The 5,831-nt window shown below is 40.3% G+C and overlaps 1 protein-coding gene across 1 annotated transcript in view; it reads left to right on the plus strand.

The window, feature by feature from the left end:
- The window catches only part of LOC108578785, a 112,213-nt gene that overhangs the window by 9,817 nt on the left and 96,565 nt on the right, over positions 1-5,831 (plus strand). The gene's annotated exons all lie outside the window — the stretch shown is intronic.

Below are 5,831 nucleotides of genomic sequence, written 5' to 3' on the forward strand. Positions count from 1 at the left end.
CATTTTTCACTCTTATCGTTCACAGCCTTTATTTAAACGCGAATCGAGTGACTCGGTGTATAAAGAAGCGCGTATAGAGGGGCTGTTCCAGGCCACCTCCTTCCCGATAGAGAAAATCGCGACGATATCGTCGAAACTTTATAACGATATAGGTGGATAAGTGGCCCTGAAGAAGTGGGCTGGGTCCTATACACGGTAAAACTTTCTCGCGTGTTTTGATAGAAGCTCTGCACCGAACTGGACCGATATCAAGTTAGCGCCTCTCGCGTCCGACAGATTTAAACTTTGTTTCGCATACTTTAGATATCACCGGCGGGGGTTGCGATGCGTCAGAGGCCGTGCTGGAAAACAAGAAAAAGAAATAAAAAAGGGTGGGCCAACGCCTGTGGGAAATTGTTTATTAAACGTTTCGTGGGGCTGGTGGCTAGTATTGAATAAATAAAAGTTCGTTCGAAACACGACTGGTCGCCCAGAGTTTCACCCCCCCCCTCTCTCCGCGTGTACGAAAATTAATTTCACGATTTCGCGGAATTGTTTCAAGTCTCGCGCTAACGATGGAATTCTTCGTCACGTCGTAGAATTTACAATCGTTAATTTGGAAAATTGAAACCGACGATCTGAACGGTCCGGGCGGTGTACCACATACGTAAAATATTCCGTGATTCGAGTTGGCATGGTTTCAGCTTTTAGCATTACCAGCTTCGAAACGTATGCCCCGCCGTTAACTTCTAACTGCTGATCAAAGAGGATTATGAGCTTAAGTCGGTTTGCTTTGCAATAAACGCCGGGTTGAAAACAGCCCGATACAAGCCGGCGCAACAAAACCTGATAAACTTTCTAAACTGTTACATGTACGTACGATGAAATTGTTGGGAATAATAATAACGAAAGCTGTGAATATAAGTGAAAGAGGGAAAGAAGGGGAATTAAAAATGTGAGAAAACGCGGAACGAAAATTTCAAGAAATTTATAATACAACCGTATCCGAGTGCACTCGTATTTTCTACGGCGTTGCAAGCCGTATACCTTTTTATTAGAATTTCTGCATCCTGTATCAGGCCGTGCTATTCAGAAATATACAGGCGCGCAATTAAATTTCCCCGCATTTAATTAAAGCGAAATCGAGCGGCATTAAATGGAACTTAAGGCTGCTTCGTTACGTAAAAATGCTTATTTGCGTATCACGTTCATGTTTGTGTTCCGCTCGTAACTAAATAACTTTATACAAAATTCTCACTCGTTTATTCCCCTTCTGCCGCCGACCGTGAGGCGTATAAAAGTAGGTGAAGCTTGGGAATTTTTTTTCGTAGGTAGATGCTAAATGAAAAGTTTCGATTGTTTCAGAGGATATAAACGTAGCTCTCGGGATTTTTCTCGAATTTTCGAAAAGTGAAAACGTTGCAAAATGGGGGAGTTATTTGCTACTTGAGAAACCTCTTCTGCTAGATGGAATGAAACGTTTGAAATAAAAAATTCTTGTTGATATGAATAAAAATGTATTATTTACAATATAGCGTAGAATTTTTCAAAAATTGTGATTATTAGAGAAATGGTGGCAGTTTGAAAAGGAGAAACCACTCAAATTTAAACGTTTCTAAAAAATTAAATAATTGAGATATCGAAAGAACCTCAAGGTATATTGTAGATAATACATTCGCATTTGTAAATCAACAAGAATTTTTTATTTAGCAAGTCAAAAGTTGCATATATATCCCCCCAAAAAATCGAAATTTTTCGCTCAGCAGTTACCTAAGAAAAAAATTCCCAAGTTTTACCTATGTCTAAACGCTTCAGGGTGGCTTAAGTACCCCCTCGAAACACAAAATTTCACAATTTCCCTCGAATTTCTCAAATTCAATTCACGAGTGCAACTCGCGTCGCGTTAACAACAAATCGTTCCGTTTTGCTACGGGATATCCAACGAAAGAATGCATTCCATGATTGCAACCATACAGAACGAAAGCTCGAAAGGAATCACAGAAGCGTTAACGAAAGATCAAGGAAATGATTTCACGATCTGATTGTCCGGTTATTTACTGTCACTCGCCACGTTACGTCGGGTTATTCACCATCGAACCATCCTTAGATAACGGGGCCTGGCCGCATACCAGCCGGCTGCAACGTAGCAACACAATAATGCCGCACGTGCATAACGCTAAGGTCCGATGCATAATAACGATTTCCATATAAAACGAAAAAGGCAGTTTGGTCCAGGAGGGCGCTGGCCCTTAATGAGCGATATTAACATTTTTATGTTGCCGCGGTACGCAATCGTCGCTCCACCTTTTTATCCTTTGATGAGTAAGACTCGTACCGGGATAGGTGAAACTCATTAGAAACTAACGAGAACAACCATTATCCGACGCGGCAACGTCAGGATAGAGTGAAATTAAAATCGAAAGGAATTGCTTTTTGCCTATTTTCATTTACCCCGCGTCATTTTCGTTTCATTTTCGTGACCACGTCACTCGATAGGTATGAGAAGCATTACTCGAAGGTAACGACGGTTAGAAAACGCGATGCGAAAATATTTCCGCTACCTCGCACGAGAAAATGTTATTCGCTGCAGAACTTTTGCAACGTAAAATTCTGGGTGAAAATTAAAACTGAGAAATTATACTTTTTCGACATGTGAACAGTATTAGCGCGGAATTAAGTAGGATTTTTCGGCAGTTTGGTCCAGTGAAATTAAATTACTTTTGATTGAAACGTGAATTTCGATACAGGCAAATGGATTTGAATTCTTTGGATTTTGTCGCGCTGAAAATATCGATTGTGCATAAATTCCATATTGCTCATTTCAATATTAACACTAGGTTTACGGACAATTACTATACACCTATCTCTACGCGTCAAACGAAAGGCGCACAATTTCTTTAAAAAACAACATATACACTATTAACTTATGAACGAAACTATGTGACATTACACATTTATATCAAATTTACGATAAACGTAAGTGGTAGCAGAGAAGTTTAAACAGTTTCTGTACTTTTCCTCGTGAAAATTCGAAATGCGTCAAAATGACGTGTTCCATAAACCTAATCTTAACCGTTTGAGTCCCACGCGCCGCTTTCGCGCTCTTCAGATTTCATGTCGAAAAAACCCAGCGCATTTGAACGATACGGACAACTGATGGCGCACTCACAATCTGACGAAATTTTTTGTATATAAGTAATCCAAGACATGCTTTTCATGCTTTTCTCGACATGAAATAAAAGGAGCGCTGTCGCATCGCTTCGATCTTTTCGCATCCCATTCAGAAAGCGCTATTGCGCTGTTCGGCTTTTTTCGACCGTGTTTTTTTTTAAAAACCTCTGGTACTCAAACGGTTAAAGTATCGTGTACTATACACTCAACACACCTGTACCAAACTCCTTCACCTTAACCCTTTCATTACTATTCGCGCCTATAGGCGTTTCGAAGATCTACTCGCACCGTACTACCCGATCCTTCTGGTGCACTTGCACTTTAATTTAATCCTCAATTTCATTCTTTACGCACGTCCACCTTGATGTTAATAAACCGAATTTTAAAACGTTACGGACAAAATAACAAATTTTGCAGCCGTGGTTAAAAATTTACCGCCAGTCGCGAAAGGGCTAGCTATTCTGTACAAAAATTGTCGATCGAAGAAAATGGAATACATAAAAGAAGAAAAGAAAAAAAGTGGCGGTAGTTGGGGAATTCTTAAAAGTGTCGTGTCGCCTAAGGTTAATTGCACGGCACAGGGCGCAGTCTAGAAGGGTTGAGCTTCACGCGGAGCGACATGCATGCAGGATCGTTTACGTTGGGCGCAGCCATCGGTATAACCGCGAAGTCGCGGCTCGACGCCGCCGGCAGACTACTGTGACAAATTACACATAATTCACGAGTCAATTTCACACACGGTTGTCCCGCCAGGGGAGACAGCGCCGTTGAATACGAGCGTGCCGGGCTAATCCGAGAAACGAACGGGTTGTATCGTGAACGGAAGTAAACACGCTAGCAACGATGATACGTGCGGATCTTCGTAACGAATGATTAGGTGTTTTACCAGACCGTAACGGTCGGTCAAAGCAAATTGCTTCGTTTAAATCTTCGGAGAAACAGGTGTCTCCGTGACGTATATTGACACTCTATCTTGCCAGAGAAATGTTTGCCAAAAGGAGCAACGGGAAATATGATATGGTACACGTTGAGGTCTTTATGCAGCTGAATTTATCGCGCCGCTGTATACTGTACGGTTTGTTAAGATTCTCGATTCGGCGGAGGTAATAAAATGCCAAGTGTCAAGCAGCGTTAAATCGTTAAGAAGAGCTGTTACGCGATTTTACGGCATCGTTTCGATTATCGCGATTAAATGGATAACTTGTTGGAGAGGCTGATAAGCTTGTTCGTTCGTTGTGGAAAAGTGTCGTTTGCTATGTTTCAACGTGATTAACACTACCTAGATGTTATTTAAAATGGAAAAGGGCTGTTTGTATTTCGATGCGTAAGAGTTAGATTGTACTAATGGATGATAGTTGGAAAAGTGAGAATTAAGTATTTAGATAGGTTGTTGTGAAACAAGGAGAGATTGTGACAAGAGATACATTCGTAAAAGCAACGCTTAATTTTCATTCTCCAGGGATGGTTTACAATGAGATTTTCCCAGAACTGTGTCACCAAACTGAACCAAACTGTGTCAGCAAACAGGTGGGATCCTCCGCGACGGCCATTTCTGTCCTAGCCATTGAACCGGACATTTCGAGAGCTTTTTGTAGTAGGTTTTTAGAATATTCTTATCACACCCATCATCGGTGCATTTAAAACTGCATTTAAGAAGCGAATCTGAATAAATAATAAATTCGTCAATCGGCAAGAAGAGTTGGAATTTCAAGAAAACTTTATTAACAGGCTTACGTGTTTAAAACGAACGCAACAGAAATTCATTTTGAAGGAAAAACAGCACTTGTGATCGAATTTCATTGCAACCGAGATGTTGATTAGTTACTGTGGCAGTCTACGCTTAAGAATTTCGAAATTGTCCAATTTTTAGAATTAGCATTTTACTTGGACTCGCAGCACCAAATTTTTGCACTATCGCGCAAATATACTATCGAGGGGAGGGATCGTATGTCAAAAGACACAACTTTGAGGATAAAACAAGTAGGTAATGCAAAACTGAGGTTCAAAGATTGCCTAAAATACTGAACTGCTTCCCTATACATAACTCGCAGTCTATAGTCTTAGCTAAGGCTAGAAGGCTTGGTACCAAAGAATACAACAGTTTAAACTATTGTATTTCAAACTAATTAGGTGAGCCACGCAGAAGAAAGTCATGGAAAACAAAAACAACTCAGAGAAACATACTTCAGATTTAGTTAGCCATCACACTACGTACACAGAAGCATTCACGTGAAATTAAATCCTTGCCTTGCAATTTTTCAATTGAAATTTCCCTCAAATTTAAAAAAGTCAATTTGCATTTGGTAATTGTCATTGAAGTTACACCTAAAATGCAAATTAATTACAAATACAATCTTCAATCTACGCTTCTATTTGTACAGATATGAATGTAATTTTTCCAATCACCTTTTACTTACATAAAAATTCATTTTTGAAAAGTCCTTAATTGATCATTTCGACCCGCCTGGTAGTTTCAGTGTTAACCATAATCTGCACCACCTGCTGTGACTCCCCGTCACGAGGCAAAGGTATTTAACTTGGAAGTATCGTTTTACGGGTTCGATAGACTGTCTACTTAGCCAGACAGTTCCTTAGGTACTATTTAATACGTCTTGTTGTATCTGTTTTCGTCTGAGGACGACCGTTGCGTGTCAAGTGGTAACATCGGCCACGGAATACCG

The sequence above is a fragment of the Habropoda laboriosa genome, unplaced genomic scaffold, assembly GCF_001263275.1.
Source record: "Habropoda laboriosa isolate 0110345459 unplaced genomic scaffold, ASM126327v1 scaffold47, whole genome shotgun sequence".
NCBI classification, from domain to species: Eukaryota; Metazoa; Arthropoda; class Insecta; order Hymenoptera; family Apidae; genus Habropoda; species Habropoda laboriosa.